The following is a 25,618-nucleotide window of genomic DNA, read 5'->3' as shown; positions in this document are numbered from 1 at the left end:
ATTAGGCCCTAATCTATGGATTTCACATGACTGGGCAGGGGCACAGCCATGAGTGGGCCTGGGAGGGCATAGGCCCACCCACTGGGGAACAAAGCCCAGCCAATCAGAATGAGTTTTCCCCACAAAAGGGCTTTATTACTCCTTATTTCTGTGATCTTTCATTTCAGCTCATAAAACAAAAGGGTTAATATGACCTGTGAGCATGTATAAGAAATTACACTCAAATGACACGTTTATATTTTTGTTCAGTGAGCTGCAGCTCCAAGTGCAAACCCCATCCCTTCTGGCACTTCAGGCAGGCTAAATCAAACGCTGAAAAGTATTTGAAAGAAAACATACTATTTGAACCCACTATTTGAACCCAGACCCATCAAGTCTGAGGAACTAATGCAAATGTGAACTACTGTCCTTTTACTATATTGTTGAAATCTGCAAGGAGAGAAGAAAGAGATCCGAGATGAGGTTCAGACAGGAAGAGGGATGAATAGGTGTGAGAGAAAGTGCTGCTGGAATAACAAAGAATATATATTGAAGCGATAGATATTCTCAGGGACGTTGCTTTGATAACTGAACACCAAGCCAGGGACATGTCAACGCTCTGGCTCGAGTGTCTTTCAATTGATCTACTACTCTGAGGTAAAACAACAACACCAAGACATGTGTTTCTGTTTGGATACATACACACATTCAGAGCCCACATACTGGCCCAAAAAACAGTATTTCTTTAGACTATCTCTAAACCTGTATTACCATTTTATAGATTAGTATGTGGTTTTATAGCTTGCCTCACATTTGGCAGTAGGCCATTCTACAGTAGGCAAAAAGTTCTGGGAGGTTTCTGGCACAAGGCAAGTGGCCTAAATCATAAAGGCTTTTCTTCCAAAATGTACCAACTTACATGAGAGAGTAGCAATTAGAAGATTAGGTTCAGTTATTAGAAAAATTGTCTCCGGACACCATCATTTCCCTCTAAACTCATAATAACTAACTCAGTAGATTATTCCATGAATGGAATTATTTAATTTAGCTTGAATACTTGACCCAGACGATTACCTGATTCTAACTGATACACTTATCAAGGGCGGCCCCTTGGCCTCCCTTCAAACGACTAGCACATTAGCACAGCCCGCTAGCAGCCAGGGAAGCTCCCCTTGAAACCATAATGAATTCCCTGACACAAATGAGAACTTAAATGTGTCGGTGGCGATCCAATGAGAAGGTTAAAATGACGACAACCTCTTTCCAGGCAAATTTCGGCTGCTACCTTTTAACTCGCCAGTGATAAATGGCGTCTGCTAATGCGACTAGGGCCATAGGTGTCACGAACAGAAGAGGACCCAAGAGCGCAAGTTCAAATTCAGAGTTCTTTATTCAAGGTTACAGGCGGGAAGAGGAGTCCCAGGGGTGTCAGGGGTCTTTCAGGGTCCTCCTGTGGGTACCTGTGCTCCGGGGGTCACCAAATGTCCGGGGGTGTCCAGTCCAAGTGCTTAGTGTGTGTGTTCCCCAGTGATGGAGCGGCGTATCGGGCTGAGGGTGGTGAAACGTCTGGGCACGCTCCTCTGGTGGTCGGAGACCGGAGGGGCTGAAGATCGGAGAGTAGTCGAGGTCCAGAAGGCAGGTTGGGATAGACGGGGCAGTAGAACAAGGAGGCAGTCAAGAAAGGATCGGTATCACAAACAGGAGTCAGAGCGCAGACAGGCAGGTTACTGGTCCGGGTTTGAAGACGATCTGACAGGGCTTGGCTGAAAAACAGGGCTTGATATACTGGGAGAGGTAGTGGGGAAATGCAGTTCAGCTGGCAGAGTAATTAGAACAGAGTGAGGCAAGGTGAGGATGGTGAGTGGGAAATGCAGTGCAGCTGGCCAGGTAACAAGAGCAGAGCAGGGCAGGTGGAGCTAGTTAGGCTGAGTAGAGAGAGGGAGGTGAGCAGAGTGGAAGATAATTGAATGCAATTAATGTTGCTACCAGGGAGAGAGAGTGCTCATGACAGGACCCCCCCTCCAAGGGGACGGCCCCAGAAGTCCCAAGAACAACATCATGCCGGGAGGGTGGAGGGGAGCAGGCGGCGGGTCAGAACTCCTCCGAGCGGTCCGAGTGAATCTCCTCATCCTCAGAAGGAGCTGGAGGGTCACGGTCGGGAGACAGGACAGGCACTGAGACAGGAGCAGGGCGGGCCGGACGGCTAGGGAACCCCTCTTGGACGGCCCCCTACGGATTGCAGGCTGATCAGGATGTAGTCGGTGGAAGTCAGTGATAAGGGTCCGGTCCACTATCCTCCTGGCCGGGATCCAGGTCCTCTCCTCTGGACCATATCCCTCCCAATCAACGAGGTACTGGAGACCCCTACCCCTTCGCCTAGAGCGGAGCAGCCGCCGGACGGTGAAGACAGGACCGCCATCTACGAGGCGCGGAGGAGGTGGCGCCGGAGCTGCAGGGACCAGGGGACTTTCATGGACCGGCTTGACCTTGGAGACGTGGAAGGTGGGGTGGACCCGCATGGAAGCGGGCAACTGAAGTCGGACCGCCGTTGGACTGATGACTTTCTGCACAGGAAAAGGACCAATGAAGCGAGGGGCCAGCTTTGCGTGATACAACCCCGCAGCGGCAGATCCCGGGCAGACAGCCAGACCTTCTGACCAACCCGGTAAGTAGGTGCTGGGGTCCTCCGTCGGTTGGCACCGACGGCGTAGCTGGTTCCAGACTTCAGGAGCACAGTGCGAGCCTGGGCCCAAGTGCTGGCGGCAGCGGCGGGCATACGCAAGAGCAGACGGACAGGTGGCATCCGCCTCCTGGCTGGCAAACAGTGGAGGTTGATACCCGTAGACACACTGAAAGGGGGAGAGCCCGGTGGAGGAACTGGTGAGTGAATTATGGGCATATTCCACCCAGAGCAGGTGTTGAGCCCAGGCCCGGGGATTTTGGGAAGCCACACACCTCAGTGCCTTCTCCAGCTCCTGGTTCATGCGTTCAGTCTGGCCGTTTGACTGCGGGTGGAATCCAGACGATAGGCTGGCGGTGGCCCCAAGGAGATGACAGAACTCCTTCCAAAAGGTTGCTGAGAATTGCGGGCCCCGGTCTGACACTATATCCTGGGGTAGGCCATGGATACGAAACACATGTTCCAGGACCACCTGGGAGGTCTCTTTAGCAGAGGGTAGTTTGGGAAGGGGCACGAAGTGGGTCATCTTACTAAAGCGGTCAACAATGGTAAGGATGACTGTGTGTCCGTCAGAGGGCGGAAGGCCCGTAACAAAGTCCAGTGAAACGTGGGACCAGGGCCTCTTGGGTATGAGTAGGGGTTGCAGCAACCCAGCAGGAGGCTGGTTGGGAGTCTTGTTTCGGTTACAAGTGGGACAAGCTCGGATGAATTCTCGGACATCCCGTCTCATCCCCCGCCACCAGAACCCGCTGGCGGACCAGATGAAGGGTGCGAGTGATGCCGGGATGACAGGCCAGACGGGATTCGTGCCCCCACTGAATCACAGGTGACCTGAGATTTGCTGGAACAAACAGACGGTTGGGGGCGCTGGTGCTTGGACCTGGCTGGTCCCGAAGAGCCTCCATGACCTGCTTCTCGATCTCCCAGGTGAGGGCCGCTACGACCAAGTGGCTGGGAAGAATGGGAGCTGTCATGGCGGTGGTCTCGTCCTTCTGAAACATCCGGGAAAGAGCATCAGGTTTGATGTTGCGAGATCCCGGGGCGGTAGGAGAGCGTGAAATTGAAGCGCGTAAAGAACAGAGACCACCGCTGTTGACGGGAGTTCAGCCTCCTGGCTGTTTGGATATACTCCAGGTTCTTGTGGTCTGTCCACACTACGAATGGTTCCTTTGACCCCTCTAACCAGTGCCGCCATTCTTCAAGGGCGAGCTTGACAGCCAACAGCTCGCGGTTCCCAATGTCGTAGTTGCATTCGGCAGGGGTTAGCCGACGGGGAGTAGAAGGCACAGGGGTGCATCTTGCCATCCTCAGCTGCTCTTTGAGAAAGCACTGCACCCACTCCCACGTCCGAAGCATCTACCTCCACCACAAACTGCCTTGCTGCATCTGGCATCTGGAGGATGGGAGCAGAAGTGAAACATGTCTTGAGGATATTGAAGGCCTTATCAGCAGCTGATGTCCATTGGTACGGTTGTTTAGTGCTGGTTAGCGCCGTGAGGGGTGCAGCCACTGTGCTATAGTTTCTGATGAATCTCCTATAAAAAGTTGGCAAAGCCCAGGAACTGTTGCAACTTCTTCCGAGACTCAGGAACTGGCCAGGAAGTGACAGCCGACACCTTCGTGAGATCCATCTGAATGCTGCCCTCGGTCACCACATACCCCAGGAATGAAACGGTCTTGGCATGGAACTCGCACTTCTCTGCCTTCACGAAAAGAGAGTTCTCCAGCAGGCGGCGCAGGACCAACCGGACGTGGTGCGTGTGTTCTGACAGAGTCTTTGAGAATATTAAAATATCGTCAAGGTACACAAATACGAACGTATTTAGCATGTCCCTGAGGATATCATTCACTAGGGCTTGAAAAACTGCTGGGGCATTGGTGAGGCCGAAGGGCATGACGAGATATTCATAGTGGCCGGTTGGTGTGTTGAACGCTGTCTTCCATTCGTCTCCCTCCCTCATCCGCACCAGATGGTAGGCATTGCGAAGGTCCAGCTTAGTGAATACAGTGGCTCCCTGCAGCAGTTCGAAGGCAGACGAAAGTAAGGGCAGTGGGTAGCGATTCTTAACCGTGATGTCGTTCAGACCCCGGTAATCTATGCATGGACGAAGAGAACCGTCCTTCTTGCCGACAAAGAAGAATCCCGCTCCTACGGGGGAAGACGACGGTCTAATTATCCCGGAGGCAAGAGAGTCGTTAATGTAGTCCTCCATGGCCTTTCTTTCCGGGGCTGACAGTGAATACAGACGACCCTTGGGAGGTGCTGTGCCAGGCAGGAGATCAATCGCGCAGTCATAGGGTCTGTGTGGGGGGTAGAGATGTCGCCTTGGATTTGTTGAACACCTCTTTCAGGCTGTGGTAACAGGCCGGAACATTGGATATGTCGGAGGTAGCGCTAGATCCTTCCCGGTGAACGGGCAGGGTGGCCCCCCTTAAACAGGTCTGGTGACAACTCCTTCCCCACTCACGGACTGTTCCTGTCTCCCAGTCGATGTGGGGGTTGTGCTGACGGAGCCACGGGTATCCAAGAATGAGTGGTTGGCCAGGTGAGTGTAGGAGGTGAAACTGGATGGACTCCTGGTGGTTTCCTGACAGCAGGATTGTCACAGGGGCGGAGATATGAGTGACAGTGCCAAGATGACGCCCATCCAGGGCTCGTGCAGGAATGGGTTGTGTCAGTTGATGATGGTTCACGCCCAGTTGCTGTGCAAGCTCAGGGTCCATGATGTTTGCTTCGGCTCCGGAATCCACAAGGGCGGCCAATGTATGAGTCTTGTCAGAAAGCTGAAGGCGGAGATGAAGCAGGGTCTTTCGGATGGAGGGGAGACTGAAGGCTTGTTGAGCTCACCCGGATCTCCCCTACACCTGGTGAGCTGCGGCTTTTGCCGGACAAGTAGCGACACGGTGATTCTCGCCACCACAGTAGAGGCAAAGGTTGGAGCTTAGACGGCGCCGACGCTCCTCGGGAGTCAGAGAGGCACGGCCAATCTCCATGGGCTCAGGCTGATTGAGTTGGCTATGGGACTTGACAGGCAGGGGCTGGACAGAAGCGGTATCGACCCCAGTACGGATGGCAGGTTGACTGAGACGGCCCTTCTCCCTCCTCCGGGTCTGTATACGGCGGTCAATGCGAACGGCAAGGTCAATGGCGGCATCAAGCGTTGAGGGCGGGTCATGGGAAACAAGCTCGTCCTTGATATAGTCCGCCAGGCTATGGAGGAAGGCTTGCACCAGTGCCTCTGGGTTAAACGAGCTTTGACTGGCCAGGGTACGAAAGTCAATGGAGAAGTCTGCCACTGTCCGATTGCCCTGACGGATGGTGAGCAGAGCTTGTGACGCTTCGGCTGTTGGCGAGCCTAGGTCAAAGACCTTTAACATCTCCTCCTCAAAGGCACTGAAGGAGGCACAGGCTGGGGGTTTGCCGGTCGAATTCCGCCGTTCCCCACAACCGAGCTCGACCGGTGAGATGTGTGATGACATACCCCACCTTGGCTCCCTCTGTTGAGAAAGTCCTGGGCTGTAGTGCAAACTGGATTCGGCAGCTGCTCAAGAATGGTCTTACTTGCTTCTGGTTGCCATCAAAACGTTCCGGGTTCCCAATCCTTGGTTCAGGAGCGTGGGGATCTGGTGGCAGCACTGCCGGGCCTGCAGCATTGGGACCTCCAGCGGAGGGATGAAGGAGTATCGGTGGTACAGGAACAAAAGGACCAGGGGGTGCAGGTGGAGTAGCCGGGCTTGAGAGTAGTTGCAGGGCTTGGGCTAGCTGTTGTTGCTGCAGTTGGAACTGTTGTTGCTGCTGGTTGAATAGCTGGAGAAGGGAAGCGATGTCGCCAGCCATCCGATTTATGTCTCCCTCAGAGCGTTCCAGTCGCTGTAGGGCAGTCCTCTCTGGCTCTTCCTCCATCGTGGTCAGGGGAGTGCGCTGGGTCCATGATGGTCAGATCGTTCTGTCACGAACAGAAGAGGACCCAAGAGCGCAAGTTCAAATTCAGAGTTCTTTATTCAAGGTTACAGGCGGGAAGAGGAGTCCCAGGGGTGTCAGGGGTCTTTCAGGGTCCTCCTGTGGGTACCTGTGCTCCGGGGGTCACCAAATGTCCGGGGGTGTCCAGTCCAAGTGCTTAGTGTGTGTGTTCCCCAGTGATGGAGCGGCGTATCGGGCTGAGGGTGGTGAAACGTCTGGGCACGCTCCTCTGGTGGTCGGAGACCGGAGGGGCTGAAGATCGGAGAGTAGTCGAGGTCCAGAAGGCAGGTTGGGATAGACGGGGCAGTAGAACAAGGAGGCAGTCAAGAAAGGATCGGTATCACAAACAGGAGTCAGAGCGCAGACAGGCAGGTTACTGGTCCGGGTTTGAAGACGATCTGACAGGGCTTGGCTGAAAAACAGGGCTTGATATACTGGGAGAGGTAGTGGGGAAATGCAGTTCAGCTGGCAGAGTAATTAGAACAGAGTGAGGCAAGGTGAGGATGGTGAGTGGGAAATGCAGTGCAGCTGGCCAGGTAACAAGAGCAGAGCAGGGCAGGTGGAGCTAGTTAGGCTGAGTAGAGAGAGGGAGGTGAGCAGAGTGGAAGATAATTGAATGCAATTAATGTTGCTACCAGGGAGAGAGAGTGCTCATGACAATAGGATGACATGCGGAATCAGACGATTCATCACCAAAATGATTTTAAGCACATCAATGGGCTATGCAAAGAGGATATATCAATCATCACAACTTTGGGTCCAGAATAGAGCAAATCAATTCAGAGTGGTGAATCAATATAGTGGAGACCCTAACCAGGGCATGGCTAGTGAACAAGGCTGATTACATTTCTCATTCGCCTCAGCCACCGTCGTTTTACATCAGCACTCTCGCCAACTCCACACACATAGATCCATACACACACACATACACTAACGCACAACACACACACACACACACACGCACACACACTATACACACCGCCACCCTCCAGCATCAACACACAGCCAATATCTGTGATGTGTGTTAACCAGGCCCCCTTAACCTCTAGAAGTGTCTACCTGATGAGTACTGGGGTGTTACATTTCCTCACAAATGTCACACCTTGTACAGGCACCATGGGGTCATATGGAGAGCAATTCAATTAGCATGAAAGACGTGACAATCTTCTAAAGTGACATATTTTGCTGACATGAAAATGTAAGCAAAGGTTAGCAAACAATGTGTAGAGGTAAAAGTGGTTACGGGAGTAATCTGTTATAATGAATTGAAGTTACTCCCTGCACCCCATACAGTGGCTTGCGAAAGTATTCACGCCCCTTGGCATTTTTCCTATTTTGTTGCATTACAACCTGGAATTAAAATGGATTTTTGGGGGGTTTGTATCATTTGATTTAAACAACATGCCTACCACTTTGAAGATGCAAAATCTTTTTGGGGGTGATATTTTTTATTGTGAAACAAACAAGAAATAAGACAAAAAAAACAGAACTTGAGCGTGCATAACTATTCACCCTCCTAAAGTCAATACTTTGTAGAGCCACCTTTTGCAGGAATTACAGCAGCAAGTCTCTTGGGGTATGTCTCTATAAACTTGGCACATCTAGCCACTGGGATTTTTGCCCATTCTTCAAGGCAAAACTGCTCCAGCTCCTTCAAGTTGGATGGGTTCCGCTGGTGTACAGCAATCTTTAAGTCATACCACAGATTCTCAATTGGATTGAGGTCTGGTCTTTGACTAGGCCATTCCAAGACATTTAAATGTTTCCCCTTAAACCACTCGAGTGTTGCTTTAGCAGTATGCTTAGGGTCAATGTCCTGCTGGAAGGTGAACCTCCGTCCCAGTCTAAAATCTCTGGAAGATTGAAACAGGTTTCCCTCAAGAATTTCCCTATATTTAGCGCCGTCCATCATTCCTTCAGTTCTGACCAGTTTCACAGTCCCTGCCGATAAAAAACATCCCCACAGCATGATGCTGCCACCACCATGCTTCACTGTTGAGATGGTGTTCTCGGGGTGATGAAAGGTGTTGGGTTTGCGCCAGACATAGCGTTTTTCTTGATGGCCAAAAAGCTCAATTTTAGTCTCATCTGACCAGAGTACCTTCTTCCATATGTTTGGGGAGTCTCCCACATGCCTTTTGGCAAACACCAAACGGGTTTGCTTATTTTTGTCTTTAAGCAATGGCTTTTTTCTGGCCACTCTTCTGTAAAGCCCAGCTCTGTGGAGTGTACGGCTTAAAGTGGTCCTATGGACAGATACTCCAATCTCCGCTGTGGAGCTTTGCAGCTCCTTCAGGGTTATCTTTGGTCTCTTTGTTGCCTCTCTGATTAATGCCCTCCTTGCCTGGTTCGTGATTTTTGGTGGGCGGCCCTCTCTTGGCAGGTTTGTTGGGGTGCCATATTCTTTCCATTTTTTAATATAGAATTGAATGGTGCTCCGTGGGATGTTCAAAGTTTCTGATATTTTTTTATAATCCAACCCTTATCTGTACTTCTCCACAACTTTGTCCCTGACCTGTTTGGAGAGCTCCTTGGTCTTCATGGTGCCGCTTGCTTGGTGGTGCCCCTTGCTTAGTGGTGTTGCAGACTCTGGGTCCTTTTAGAACAGGTGTATATATACTGAGATCATGTGACAGATCATGTGACACTTAGATTGCACACAGGTGGACTTTATTTAACTAATTATGTGACTTCTGAAGGTAATGGGTTTCACCAGATCATATTTAGGGGCTTCATAGCAAAGGGGGTGAATACATACGCACGCACCACTTTTCCGTTATTCATTTTTTTGAATTTTCTGAAACAAGTTATTTTTTTCATTTCACATCACCAATTTTGACTATTTTGTGAAATCTAAATAGAAATCCATTTAAATTACAGGTTGTAGTGCAACAAAACAGGAAAAACGCCAAGGGGGATGAATACTTTTGCAAGGCACAATATATATACACAACACTCAACTAATGGAAATCTATTGTTTTCTTCACTATGACTGACTTTGTTGGTATTTTGACATGTAGACACACCCCAAACAGCCACACAACTGGCATTTTTATTGTGACCTATTCCTGGAAAAATAGGCTGTTTGCTGCGCTGCTCAGCCCACCTTCTCCCATACACACTGATATAAGTGCGATAAAGTACATCTCTTTTCTCCAGGTGTGCTGTTAATACTATGGAGAAATGGGCAGAGTAAAAAAAAGGCCCATCGGTCGGGTATTCAGATCAATAGCAGTGTTTTCCCTGTATTTATTTAGCAGTGGTGGGCTTCCGCTGCTAAATAGTTGCTGCCACTCCAAGAAATACATGTATGATATAAAAAATATATATAAATATATATAATTATAATATGTACAGTACCAGTCAAAAGTTTGGACACACCTACTTTTTCTTCAATTTTACTATTTTCTACATTGTGGAATAATAGTGAAGACATCAAAATTATGAAATAACACATATGGAATCATGTAGTAACCAAACAAGTGTTAAACAAATCAAATAATATTTTATAGCCACCCTTTGCCTTGATGACAGCTTTAGGCACTCTTGGCATTCTCTCAACCAGCTTCACCTGGAATGCTTTTCCAAAAATCTTGAAGGAGTTCCCATATATGCTGAGCACTTGTTGGCTGCTTTTCCTTCACTCTGCCATCCGACTCATCCCAAACCATCTCAATTGGGTTGAGGTCGGGGGATTGTGGAAGCCAGGTCATCTGATGCAGCACTCTATCACTCTCCTTCTTGGTAAAATAGCCCTTACACAGCCTGGAGGTGTGTTGGGTAATTGTCCTGTTGAAAAACAAATGATAGTCCCACTAAGCCCAAACCAGATGGAATGGCGTATCGCTGCAGAATGCTGTGGTAGCCATGCTAGCCATGCTGGTTAAGTGTGCCTTGAATTCTAAAATAAATAACAGACCGTGTCACCAGCAAAGCACCTCCACACCATAACACCTCCTCCTCCATGCTTTACAGTGGGAAATACACATGCAGAGATCATCCGTTCCCCCACACCGCGTCTCACAAAGACACAGCGGTTGGAACCAAAAATCTCAAATTTTGGACTCCAGACCAAAGGACAAATTTGCACCTGTCTAATGTCCATTGCTCGTGTTTCTTGGCCCAAGCAGGTCTCTTCTTCTTATTGGTGTCCTTTAGTAGTGGTTTATTTGCAGCAATTAGACCATGAAGGCCTGATTCACACATTCCCCTCTGAACAGTTGATGTTGAGATGTGTCTGTTACTTGAACTCTGTGAAGCATTTATTTTGGCTGCAATTTCTGAGGCTGGTAACTCTAATGAACTTATCCTCTGCAGTAGAGGTAACTCTGGGTCTTCCATTCCTGCGGCGGTCCTCATGAGAGCCAGTTTCATCATAGCGCTTGATGGTTTATGCGACTGCACTTGAAGAAATTGTCAAAGTTCTTGAAATTGTAATGTCTTAAAGTAATGACGGACTGTCGTTTCTCTTTGCTTATTTGAGCTTGGTATTTTTCCAAATAGGGCTATCTTCAGTATACCTCCCCTACCTTGTCACAACACAACTGATTGGCTCAAAAGCATTAAGAAGGAAATACATTCTTCAAATTAACTTTTAAGAAGGCACACCTGTTAATTGAAATGCATTCCAGGTGACTACCTCATGAAGCTGGTTGAGAGAATGCCAAGAGTGTGCAAAGCTGTCATCAAGGCAAAGGGTGGCTATTTGAAGAATCTCAAATAAAAAATATATTTTGATTTCTTTAACATGTTTTTGGATAATACATGATTACATATGTGTTATTTCATAGTTTTCATGTCTTCACTATTATTCTACAATGTAAAAAATAGTATAAAATAGAAAAACCCTTGAATGAGTAGGTGTTTCCAAACTTTTGACTGGCACTGTGTATATACACTACCGTTCAAAAGTTTGGGGTAACTTAGAAATGTCCCTGTTTTCGAAAGAAAAGCATTTTTTTTGTCCATTAAAATAACATCAAATTGATCAGAAAAACAGTGTAGACATTGTTAATGTTGTAAATGGCTATTGTAGCTGGAAAAGACTGATCTTTAATGGAATATCTACATAGGCGTACAGATGCCCATTATTAGCAACCATCAGTCCTGTGTTCCAATGGCACGTTGTGTTTGCTAATCCAAGTTTATCATTTTAAAAGGCTAACTGATCATTAGAAAACCCTTTGCAATTATGTTAGCACAGCTGAAAACTGTTGTTTGATTAAAGAAGCAATAAAACTGGCCTTCTTGAGTATCTGGAGCGTCAATAATTGTGGGTTTGATTACAGGCTCAAAATGGCCAGAAACAAAGAACTTTCTTCTGAAACTCGTCAGTCTATTCTTGTTCTGAGAAATGAAGGCTATTCCATGCGAGAAATTGCCAAGAAACTGAAGGTCTCGTACAACGCTGTGTACTACTCCCTTCACAGAACAGAGCAAACTGTCTATAACCAGAATAGAAAGAGGAGTGGGAGGCCCCGGTGCACAACTGAGCAAGAGGACAAATACATTAGTGTCTAGTTTGAGAAACAGACGCCTCACAGGTCCTCAACTGGCAGCTTCATTAAATAGTACCCGCAAAACACCAGTCTCAACGTCAACAGTGAAGAGGCTCATTTCCATTTCACAATAACAGCACTTACAGTTGACCGGGGCAGCTCTAGCAGGGCAGAAATTTGACAAACTGACTTGTTGGAAAGGTGGCATCCTATGACCGTGCCATGTTGAAAGTCACTGAGCTCTTCAGTAAGGCCATTCTACTGCCAATGTTTGTCTATGGAGATTGCATGGCTGTGTGCTTGAATTTATACACCTGTCAGCAACGGGTGTGGCTGAAATAGCCGAATCCACTAATTGGAATGGGTGTCCACATTCTTTTGTATACATAGTGTATTTTTAAATAAGATCATCTTTGAGAACTAACAATCACCAATAAAAACTAGACAGTCAGACAAAATCTAAAATTCCAAAAATGTCATGGCATGATTTTGTTATACTACTTGAGTCACTCAGATGGCATAAGAACATGGCAAAATGTGTAGAATTGCAGGAATTTTGAGTTAAAACAGCAACATTTTTTCTCTGCGGCCAAGAGGAAGGCCTTTAAAAAAAAATGGCCATGCCCAATTACCAACCTTTTGCCGCAATATAATGACAATGAGAAGGAATTGGATAGAGTAAGACAGTGTATTCGTCTTAACTAGGGTGTATTCGTCAGGGTGTAGGTTTGGCAGCTTTCCATTCCCTTTATGGGTGTAGGGATAGCATTATATGGTGTGGGTTGTTGTTTAGAAATCCCAGCTGCCTCCGCCAAGTGAGAAAGAGATTTGAGTGTCACACTCACACCATCATAATGCGTTCCAAGATATGACAAATGGCTAAAGCTCTGCTAGTTGTCACTTTAATATGCAATTATCGGAGGGGCCCTGTATTTGTGGCCCGCTGCTGCTAAGTCTGATAAAGTCGAGACATTTCTCATTCCTTCGTTACCCAACAGTAATTTCCTGAGACAATAAAAGCCTCCTATTTACCATGGTACTAGATGAGGGTAGTAATCAGTGGTGTCCCTCGGAAGGCTAATGCACTGGAAATATATAAAAAAAAGGGTTCAACTGCGAAGCTGTAAATCTGAGGCAAAGTGGGGACAGTCAGCTGCCACCCAGCAGCCCAGCCTAGGAGCAGCTGGGGTTGAAACAGTGCAGTTCCTGCCCCCCCCACTACACTCCCCACTCAGGGGCCTGTCCAGGGACCCAGGAAAGGGAGAGTGCATCCCCAGCCCACGCCGTTGGGCCTCGGCCCATTTCACACATTAAACACGCCTAATTCACGGTCCCTTCACACTTCACCTCCGCGGCAGAGGCAGCCGTAGCGGGTTGATGCCACAGAGCCACGCAGCATGAACCTCATATGTTCCCTTTTCTCGATGTGTAATGGCCTTCATGATTCGCCTCCTCTCCTCTCCCCTCGCCATGCCCTAATTATTATCATCTAGCCTCATCTGTGGCAGTGCCAACACACATTCGTTCAAAGCTTCCCTCTCCTCCTCACTGCCTTCCTCTCTTCATCACAGCGATAGGGCATCACAGCAACATCGTGCCACTACGCTTTAGTCATTTCCCATAGTAACAGGAGGAAAGCAAAAGGCGCGAGGCGACAAGCCCATAGGCTTAGTGTATGTATTCCTACTTGGCCATTTCAACATCATTCCAGCCCCCCTCATGAACCTTCTGTCATTGGAGGCTGTATACTGTGATGCTGTTAGTGAGGAAGAACCCCCCCTCAATTTGCCTCTTGATTATAACAGTAATCCAGCCACCCTAGTCATAGACTGTTCTCTCTGCTACCGCACGGCAAGCGGTACCGGAGTGCCAAGTCTAGGTCCAAAAGGCTTCTCAACAGCTTCTACCCCCAAGCCATAAGACTCCTGAACAGCTAATCATGGCTACCCGGACCATTTGCACTGCCCCCCCACCCCATCCTTTTTACGCTGCTGCTACTCTGTTAAGTATTTATGCATAGTCACTTTAACTCTACCCACATGTACATATTACCTCAACTACCTCAACTAGCCGGTGCCCCCGCACATTGACTCTGCAACGGTACCCCCCTGTATATATAGCCTCCCTACTGTCACTTTATTTTACTTCTGCTCTTTTTTTTCTCAACACTTTTTTTGTTGTTGTTTTATTCTTACTTTTTTTGTTTAAAATAAATGCACTGTTGGTTAAGGGCTGTAAGTAAGCATTTCACTGTAATGTCTGCACCTGTTGTATTCGGCGCATGTGACCAATAAAATTTGATTTGATTTGATTTGATAATTCATTGCTTGTAAACAAAGTCACTTCGGTATTAAAGGGGAATTGACGTCCTGTTCCATTGGCAGGAAAAGCTTTTAAAGCATAATAGGTCATTCATTTAGTCACATAACTGTAAACAAGGGGGGCATGGTCTGTTCAGCCCTGGGTACTGAGATTTTGTCAATTTCTCTGCAAGGTATTTACAGCGTGTGCTATTAATGTATTTGGCTACAATTAAAGTCAAATGTTGACAGTTAATGTTTACCTTCATTAATGGGATATTGAAATAGCTAATAATTGCAACAATTATTTTAGATCTACATGGTCATAGGACATCACTTCATCAAGTGATTAAATTAACCTAATTTCTCTGTTACATTGAACTTCAATGTGGGTGAGTGTTTCTTTTAAAATAGTTCCTTATTCATATTGATGTTGTTGAAGTCTCAAATTACACTTAAATTACTTTAGAAGGTAATGTCAGTTTTTTTAAAGAAGAAAGTGCTTGTTGACCTGTTGATATCAGCCTGCATATAAAGATGTGTTTGAGAAAACAAAAATAGTTGTTTTTCTAGAACCACGCCGAGACCAGGGCCGCCGGAAAGCGTTTGGCGAAGCGGCAAAACGATCACGTTTTACAAAAGGAAAGCCAGTCACGTTGCAGACACCAATGCCGCCCTACCGGTGAGCTAAACACCTTTTTCTCCCGCTTTGAGCATAACTACTGAGTTGCTACTGAGGTGGGCTATGTGCTTACTTTCTCCACGGAGGACTATGCAAGTCATTCAAGCGTGTTAACTCTCGCAAGTCCGCCGGCCCAGATGGTATCCCTAGCCGTCCCTCAGAGCATGTGCAGACCAGCTATCTGTTGTGTTTCTGACTTTCTTTCTCTCTCTAGCTCAGGCTATCCCCACCTGTTTCAAGATGTCCACTATCATCCCTGTGCCCAGAAAATGGAAAGTAACTGAACTGAATGACTACCGACCCGTAGCATTCACTTCCATCATCATGAAGTGCTTCGAGAGGCTAGTCAAAGACAACACCACTTCCTCCCTCCCTGATACACTCAACCTTCTCCAATTCGCCTACCGCACTGACAGATCCACGGACGATGCAATTGCCATTGCACAGCACACTGCCCTCACCCACCTGAACAAAAGGAATGCATAGTGAAGATGCTGTTCATCGATTACAGCTTGGACTTCAATACCATAGTGCCCTCTAAGCTCATCACAAAGCTCACGACCCTGGGACTGAACTCTGGGTCCTAGACTTCCTGATGAGCCGCCCCAGGTGGTAAAGGTAGGCAACATTACCTTCTCCACACTGATCCTCAACACGGGGGCCCCACAAGGGTGCGTCCTCAGTCCCCTCCTGTACTCCCTGTATACCCACGACTGTGTGGCCTCAAGTTCGCTGATGACACGACAGTAGTAGGCCTGATTAACAACAACGACAACATGGCCTACAAAGAGGAGGTAGGCACTCTGACGGCATGGTGCCAGGTAAACAACCTCTTCCTCAACGTCAGCAAAACAAAGGAGCTGATTGTGGACTTCAGGAGGAACTAGGTTGGGCCGTGGAGACGGTCAAAAATGTCAAGTTCCTTGGCGTACACATCTTCTTATCAGCTGAAATGGTCAAACCACACGGACACCTTGGTGAAGAAGGCACGGCAGCGACTCTTCAACCTCAGGAGGCTGAATAAATTTGGCCTGTCCCCAAGGGCCCTCAGTGTTCTACAGGAGCACCATCGAGAGCGTACTGTCGAGGTGCATCACAGCCTGGTACGGCAACTGACGCTGACCGCAAGGCTCTACAGAGGGTGGTACGCTCAGCCAATCATACCATTGAGTGCTCCCTGCCTGCCTTCCAGGACATCTACAACACCAGGTATCGCAGGAAGGCCAAAAAGATCATCAAGAACCTCAGCCACCCGAGCTACCGCCTGTTCTCCCCGCTTCCATCACTCAGACGCGGGCAGTACAGGAGTATCATGGGAAAAAAACGGTCAGACTGGCCAATAGCTTCTACCCCCAGACTATCAGGCTGCTGAATAGCCACTAGGCAGCTAACTGTTCCCCCTCTTCCCCATATTGACAAATCGAAAACTGGTACATAAGTATTCAGACCCTTTGCTATGAGACTCGAAATTGAGCTCAGGTGCATCCTGTTTCCATTATTAATCCTTGACATGGTTCTACAACTTGATTGGAGTCCACCTGTGGTAAACTCATTTGATTGGATATGATTTGGAAAGGCACACACACCTGTCTATATAAGGTCCCACAGTTGACAGTGCATGTCAGAGCAAAAACCAAGCAATGAGGAATTGTCCGTAGACAGGATTTTGTCAAAGCACAGATCTGGGGAAGGGTACCAAAACATGTCTGCAGCATTGAAGGTCCCCAAGAACACAGTGGCCTCCATCATTCTTAAATGGAAGAAGTTTCGAACCACCAAGACTCTTCCTAGAGCTGGCCGTCGGCCAAACTGAGCAATCGGGGGAGAAGGGCCTTGGTCAGGGAGGTGACCAAGAACCCGATGGTCACTCTGACAGAGCTCTAGAGTTCCTCTGTGGAGATGGGAGAACCTTCCAGAAGGACAACCATCTCTGCAGCACTCCACCAATCAGGCCAGACGGAAGCCAATCCTCAGTAAAAGGCACATGACAGCCCGCTACGAGTTTGCCAAAAGGCACCTAAAGACTCTCAGACCATGAGAAACAAGATTCTCTGGTCTGTTGAAACCAAGATTGAACTATTTGGCCTGAATGCCAAACGTCACGTCTGGAGGAAACATGGCACCATCCCTACTGTGAATCATGGTGGTAGCAGCATCATGCTGTGAGGATGTTTTTCAGAGGCAGGGACTGGGAGACTAGTCAGGATCGAGGCAAAGATGAACGGAGCAAAGTACAGAGACAGTGCTCAGGACCCCAGACTGGGGCAAAGGTTCACTTTCCAACAGGACAACGACCCTAAGCACACGGCCATGACAACGCAGGAGTTGTTTCGGGACAAGTCTCTGAATGTCCTTGAGTGGCCAAACCAGAGCCCGGACATGAACCCGATTGAACATCTCTTGAGAGACCTGAAAATAGCTGTGCAGCAACACTCCCTATCCAACCTGACAGAGCTTGAGAGGATCTGTAGAAAATAATGGGAGAAACAAATACAGGTGTGCCAAGCTTGTAGCATCATACCCAAGAAGACTTGAGGCTGTAATCAATTTTAGAATAAGGCTGTAACCTAACAAAACGTGGAAAAAGTCAAGGGGTCTGAATACTTTCCGAAGTATAATTTTTAGTAGTGTCTCTTTCACGCTCTGGGCATAATAATTTCACTGTACCCTGCGATTACATCTGTGACCCTGTGCATGTGACTAATAAACTAATCTAATCTAATACCGTATAAGGTCCTGAGTTTTACCTGATTTGCCTCATGATTTGTCAACTCCTCGCACACAATTTCTCTGTCATTCACATTGGCGTGATGCTGCAGGCTCTTTGCATGGCTTGACCAATCAGATTCACGGAAATCGCAGGTCACACGGGCCGGGACAAAGCTCAAGACACGTGCTCCACTTTCCTCTGGTATTTATTTAGCAAGTGTGATAACACATCACTCCCGACAGACACAAGCAAAAACTATTACATCAATGTAGCAGCCTATACACCTAAACATTAGCGATCTGACATGCTGTATTGCATGGAAACAATAACATTTTTCAGTCTGATCAACTGTAGGCTATTAACAACAGCAGCTGCATAGTCTAGCCTACTATGCTCCCTGTCCCTCTGGCCAGGGTAAACGAAGAGGTAACATTGTGTATTTATAGCCCATTTGTTTGTGAGAAAAGGGTTGTAAATGGGATTAAAAAATATATATATATACACTACCGTTCAAAACTTTGGGGTCACTTAGAATGCTGACCTTCTAGGCAGAGTTTCAAAGAAAAAGCCATATTTCAGACTGCCCATCTTAATCTTTTCTTTTTATTGGCCAGTCTGAGATATGGCTTTTTCTTTACAACTCTGCCTAGAAGGTCAGCATCCCGGAGTCGCCTCTTCACTGTTGACGTTGAGACTGGTGTTTTGCGGGTACTATTTAATGAAGCTGCCAGTTGAGGACCTGTGAGGCGCCTGTTTCTCCAACTAGACACTCTAATGTATTTGTCCTCTTGCTCAGTTGTGCACCGGGGCCTCCCACTTCTCTTTCTATTCTGGTTAGAGCGAGTTTGCGCTGTTCTGTGAAGGGAGTAGTACACAGCGTTGTACGAGACCTTCAGTTTCTTGGCAATTTCTCACATGGAATAGCCTTAATTTCTCAGAACAAGAATAAACTGACGAGTTTCAGAAGAAAGTTATTTGTTTCTGGCCATGTTGAGCCTGTAATCGAACCCACAATTGCTGATGCTCCAGATACTCAACTAGTCTCAAAAAGGCCAGTTTTATTGCTTCTTTAATCAGCACAACAGTTTTCAGCTGTGCTAACATAATTGCAAAAGGGTTTTCTAATGATCAATTAGCCTTTTAAAATGATAAACTTGGATTAGAAAACACAACGTGCCATTGGAACACAGGACTGATGGTTGCTGATAATGGGCCTCTGTACGCCTATGTAGATATTCCATAAAAAATCTGCAATTTCCAGCTACAATAGCCATTTACAACATTAGCAATGTCTACACTGTATTTCTGATCATTTTGATGTTATTTTAATGGACACATTTGCTTTTCTTTCGAAAACAAGGACATTTCTAAGTAACCCCAAACTTTTGAACGGTATTGTATACTCAAACTTTTTCAATCCAAAATTAATAACTGGAATTAATAACTAAACACAATAGCTGACATAGACTGTGAGTAAATGTTTTATTAGGCCTACAGTGGCAAAGGGCAGGACTACACGATGCAAACATGCATAAAGCAATCTCAGCCCTGTGAGTTTTATTGTCCAATCATGTTGCTTTCCCTGTGTCTGTGTACAGGAAACCCCCCTAGTCCTCCTTCAAAATATAATTCTTAAGAACAAGTACAAGGTTGCTGCAGTTTGACAGGGTTTTCATCCAGGCAATGAGTTTTTTTTAAACCATCCGACCTGATTAGAAAAACTCTGATACCATCATAGCCCATATTAAACCTTTTTACAACAGATTAATCACGTCATACCGTATAAGGTCTGGAGTTTTACCTGGTTAGGTTACCAGATCAGGAAAAACTACTGGCCCCAGCTCCCTCTGGCCGATACTGTCTTATTTTCACTTTCCCTTTCTTTAGGAACAAAGAACGGCCTTAATCCTTTCCTCTGTGGTAACGGCACCAGTCAGGGCCAAGTTGCTACAAATTGAACAGTTCGCAACCAAAGCTGCTGCCTATTTATGATTAGCATGTTAAAGAAACACCACTGCTCAGAGGTGCGTGTTATTTTATTCAAAAGCTGCCAAATCACCAGGGAAGATCATAGCAGCCCCTAATGAGGAAAAGGGAAACTAATAACATCCTCGAATAAATTAGAAGCTCATCTCCACATCTGAAAAACTCTGTTTTTCACTGCTAACAATTTACATGAAAGCTGTCTCAACAATGAAATGCAATCAAGTTATAATCCTGCCGCCCTAGTGTCCGTTCGCCAATTACAAAAGTGAAATGCATTGTCCATTGTTTCCCATTCCACTGACCTGCCTCTTTCCAGATGGCTGGAGTTAAGATGATTGCACTGAGTGCATAGAATAGCTAATGGAACCCCCCCCACACACACATTGCTGCAGCTCAAGAAAGCCAACAAGACTTGAAGAATATCCCCAAGAATCACCCTAACAAATTCTAGACTCCTCAAACCTCCACACTCACTCTGCTTTCTAGGAAATCAATGGAGGCCACTTAGAATGCATTTTCAGGGAAACTCCAGGGGGTACATACAGATAAAGAAGACAAATACTCTGGGTTGGATGATGGATGGGGGAATTAGCGCTGGGCAGGAACAGAGGGAGTGTTTTCAGCCACAAGAGGGAGCAGAGGTTGACTGGGACCTTCCTCTCATACAGAAAGAGCCAGGATATCACTGGGGACTTGTCTCAGAGAGGGGGTTCAGATAACCTCAGCCTGACCTGGAACTGAGATGGAACGTTGGGGAAACTGCCAAGTATTAGCAGCCTAGTCTTCCTGACACGGTGGTTAAGTTTCACTGTTGTGCCATGCCAATGCAATTGAGAGTCAATCTATCTCAAGTCTTGGGGAAATATTTAAATGGTCTTGTTTCTTCTTCAGACAGTCTGTATCTGTAGTCTGTTACAGTCTTTGTTTCACTGTGTGTAACGCAGGGTTCCCCAACTGGCGGCCTGTGGGCCGAATTTTGCCCGTGGGTGGTTTCATTTGGCCCCCCCAGTTTTCTGAGCAAGAAAAATAAAATAAAAACACTTTATTGACTTTTGTATTTTATTATTGTTGGACTTAAAGACTGTAAAACACCAGGAAATCAGCTCCAAGTGATTTTAATTTAAGAAATCTGTTCCCAAGTATTCCCACGCATAATAGAGAGACGTGATCATATACAAATGTAAGCAAGGTTAGAATGATAATTTTTGGGTCAAACATTATATCTGTTTGGGCTTCTTGCGGATAATATGCAGTCTACACATTTTTGGTAATTATTTTCCGGCCCCCCGACTATCCACTTAAGACAAAATCAGCCTGCAGCTGAATCTAGTTGATGATCCCTGGTGTAAGGCAAGGCAATGAAGAGATCAGTCTTGGGAAAATATTAAGATTGTCAATTCTTGAAACCATCGGTTTCTGTAGTCTTTTACTGTCTTTGTCTAACTGCGAAGCAGACAGCGATCTCCCCAGTCTCATCATTAGCAGCGGTCATTACCAAACAGAACATAAACAAAGATCCATTGTTCACACCTTAAAGAGAAAATTTTGTCACAGACTTAATAAGGGTCTGAAAACTTCAGGAACAATGCTATTGATTGGGACAAGAGGAACAAACTTTATTCTCATTAGATATATCTTGTTTTATTATTATTATATCATAATTTTCCTTGTTTCAGGTCAACATCATAAACAAAATTGTACATATGTACATATATTTGAATTCCAAAATTAAACAAGGTCAAATAAAACATAACATAATCAACAAACACTAAAACAAAACCATACAAAGACAATAAGAATTCTTACTTTATCATCATTGACAGTTAGCCGATGCAGCGTCGATAATCCTCTGGTGAATAAGCCACGGAAAAATACATCCCCAACCCACACCTACGACTACAACTCCCAAGGCTCACACCACTAAAATTAGCACCCACTTTGAGGTTACAGTATCTACCCAATAGGATTTAACTATGGGAGATCAATGACCAATCAGAGGATCAATGGCACCTACACAATGGTTGAAAAGTTTATTCTTTACATTTGTTCGCCAAAAGCAATCTATTATTGAACACTACTGGGTATGAAAATATATTGTGGCAAGGAAACTGTCTGTAGGCCTGCAGGGCAGCATTTATCACCACGATCCCAGTTGTTGTGGAGCCTAGAGATGGAAGAAGGGGATTCTGGGTTACATATATCCTGTTTTAGGCTTTGGTGCCTTTTCCTAGTCAGTGGGATAATACAAATTACTCTCCGTTGTTATCTGGAGTGGAAATCGCATTCCCAGGGAGGTGAAAATGACTTCTGTGGCTCCCAGGCCCCGGCTGAAGAGTGATGCAGTGCCCCCGGGGTGCGACATTGGTTTGCAATGATGGAGCGGGGGGGGGGACTTGGGAGACGCCCCAATCCCAACACGGAGGAGGGGCCACCAGCCCCGAGGTCAGCCATCATGATGATGGTCCCAGATTGCAGAACACACAGCGCCCCCTCTGTCTACACCAACTAACGACTGCTCTCAATCCCTTCATCCTCTAAACCATTCAGCTATAGGATGGATCCCAAATGGCATCACATTCCTTTTATAGTGCACTACTTTTGATCAGGGCCCATAGAACTCTGGTCAAAAGTAGGACATTTTATATGGAAAAGGGTGCCATTTGTAACGCATCCATAGTCTGATATGGGTTCTCTTGGGTATACAGAGATAATTACAAGAGACTAACGATGTAAACATGTTTTTGCCTATGCTTTGTATCCATAAAGGCATGGTCACAGAGACCCAGGGGAGGGGCGAGGATATGGAAAGTGTTGTGTGCACAGTGATGAATCACCACTCCCCGTAAAATGAATGTAAAAGTGTAATAATATTGTTCCCACATTGGTGATTTATGTCACTGTGAATCAAACATTACATTTCACACGCACCAGGCGTTGATTCATGACAGAGCTGAGGTGCTATTTTGTTTCCATATTGACTCTTTATGATTACGCTCCCCATTTTTCAGCCGCGTAATAAAAAAGTACGGGGTAATTGGCTTTTTGATGAGTTTGCATATCCATACCATTTGAAGAGTTGTCTCCTCGAGGCTCATTTCCAAAGTAATGCCGCTGTGTGATTCTGACAAATAAAGCCCAGGACCTAAGCACTGAGCAGTCCTGAGGATCATTCCGGAAGGAACGCTTGAGCTCCCGCTGAAATTGTCTTGTCAGAGATTCACTTTGGAATGCCGAGCGCTTCCTTGCCGGGCTCCCACCTTTTAGCGCTGGTGGTGAGATTGGACCGATAGAGAGGGGAAAGGGAGAGCAATGTTTCTTAGCCCCATGCTTCTCAGGAGGTGGAAGAATTGGATCCCTTGGTATTGCAATTTAAGGTCTATTAAGCATGTCCTCCCTGTATTTCACCTTTTTTCTTCATTCCGATTTAGCTGTGATTGCAGTAATAACGTAACATTATGACCAGGGTTGGGTAGGTTACTTTCTAAATGTAATCTGTTACAGTTTTTAGTTACCTAGAGTTTACATAGCTGGCCATAAATTCATTTTGCATTTTACTTTCTGGGTTGGTTATGTAGGCTTCTTCTAACCCATTGCGTTCTACTACAGATAATAATACGATTAGGCTATATTTTTACATTAAAAAAAACATAAACAGAGTCTGTCATACATTCAGTCATTCCAATTAATTTAATACCCCTTGATCTTCAAAAATAGGACTTGGAAATATGGAAATATAGATTAACCAAAGTGTTTTACCTGAGCATAACCCCAAAACTACGGACAAATTCGCCTACTCTGTTGTTTATACTTCTGTTGTCATGAAGGACAGCTCGGGCTCATTGCTTCGATTTGAAACATAAAATGCTGCTCTCGAAATGGCCTGCTTTGAGCACTACCGAAAAGTGCTAATTGCGTGTGTAAAATGTATTTCATATGCTGCATTCGCTATAGGCCTATTGTTTTACGTTTTTGTTGGTGACATTTTGATATCTCAATAATTTGCAGCTGTTTAAGTCTAACAAAAGTGTGCGAATTTGAGCATGTGTCCATTAGGCCCATGGACATTAAATTGAGCAATAAAAGCCCCACTTGTGGTCTTCTTACATTAAACCTGTGTTTGACAGTATGGAGCACAATACCACGGAGGAGTTTAGAAGGGAGGAACTCAAACTTTCATTCCATAGGCTGGGATCTGCAATATGCAGCTGTTGCAAGAGCGCATTTTTCACTGACTGTCCACTGGGGCGTCTTCATTACACCGATTCTGTTGCAAAACGTTTTTTTAACAGAAGCAAACAGAAAGAAATGGAGAGGGACCTACCTGAATTTGTCCAATAGAAAGTCTAGTTTTTCTCTGTTGGCTTCCGGTTGGTTCTTAAACGGTAAACAGTTTCCGTAATGAATAAACCCTTGGTTGCAAAAACAATAATTGATAGCCAGCTAAAACTTATTCAATTCAACCATTATTGGGTTAAAATACACATTTCTGAACAGCCATCCACGACAACCAAAATCCGCAAGGCTCAAATATATAAATGAGAGAGCAGCAGTATGATTCACATCAATGCACTTTGCAGCCTATAATAACCCTAAGTAATATCCGTATCGCCCATAGGCTACACCACTGCTGTCATCCTTACCTCCAAGCGTTTAATCAAATTGGATCATCTTTGGATGCCGACAGCAGTCGCACCACTGGAAGACATAGCTTGGATTGTAGCCTACAAAAAGCCTATTCCTGCTCTTTTCCCGCGATCCATCAAACGCATTTGATGTGTCATCATAGTGGTCTCTGATTTGTGGTCGGACTCGGTCTGGTGGAACAAACTTAAACGTGTGCCTTTTTTCAATGCTGATTTGAATGTCATTGAGAAAACAGAAAGGTGTCAAATATCATATCTAGTTTTTCAAAAGTATCTGTAATTGGATTACAATATCTTAGCTGGTAATGTAACAGATTACAGTTAGTATTTTTTGTAATTGTAATCTGTTACTCCCCTGGTTATGACTTTAACTACTGTTCCCTGAAGGAGGGAAATTAGGTACAACATACTGTACAATGGGGGAGTCGCACTATAGCGAATTCGGTTGAAGGATTTTCAATCACGCCTGACAAGGTCAATGAAATCCGTGCCTCGCTGGAAGCCCTGCCTTCCACAGGTGATAAGCGTGAGGCTCGGATTTATTCCTTCAATGTAATACCGCTCTTCACCAAGCCCAGGAACAGGCGTGCGGGGCCAAACGGGTCTTGTACATTGTTTCCCTCCTTCAGGGAACAGTAGTTGGTCAAAACATTATGTTCCCTTTCAGTCAGTCAACTTCGGTAAAACATCCTATGGGGAAATATAATCACACCCCAAGCCGACCCCAACGGATACAAAATGAAACAGCCCATGGGAGTCCACCCAGACCTGACTCCGCCAGCGGCACTCTGGATATTGTGCAATACGGCTGCAGCCTAGTGACTTTTCCCCCTGTCCCAGCTGTAAGCACACTGTGGGCTACACTGGGAGCAGTGTCATCCAAGCGATAAAACCTCACAAAAGTGTGTGGTGATGCCCAACTCGTCACAGCACAAACATCTCCTATAGTCAACCCTTTAAACAACGCCCAAGATGCTGCCAGACCCCTGGTGGAGTGGGCACGTACACCGCTAGGTAACCCTTGCCCCTTGATGCTATATGCAAGGGAGATAGCCTCCACAATCCAGTGGGAGAGACACTGATTAGAGAGCTCCAGCTTTAAGGAAGCCCACACAGCGCCTCCAAAACCAGCACCAGGTCCCATGTGGGCGCAATAGGTTTAGATACCGGTCTAAGACG

General features: G+C 46.2%; 1 protein-coding gene across 15 annotated transcripts in view; it reads right to left on the bottom strand.

Moving 5' to 3' along the window:
- ptprt (protein tyrosine phosphatase receptor type T) overlaps positions 1-25,618 on the bottom strand; it is a 449,458-nt gene that overhangs the window by 282,280 nt on the left and 141,560 nt on the right. The window lies entirely within an intron of this gene.

This window comes from Coregonus clupeaformis, chromosome 10 (genome assembly GCF_020615455.1).
Source record: "Coregonus clupeaformis isolate EN_2021a chromosome 10, ASM2061545v1, whole genome shotgun sequence".
In the NCBI taxonomy this organism is placed as follows: Eukaryota; Metazoa; Chordata; class Actinopteri; order Salmoniformes; family Salmonidae; genus Coregonus; species Coregonus clupeaformis.
Note: the sequence above shows the minus strand (reverse complement) of the source record. Positions and strands in the feature narration are given on the sequence as shown.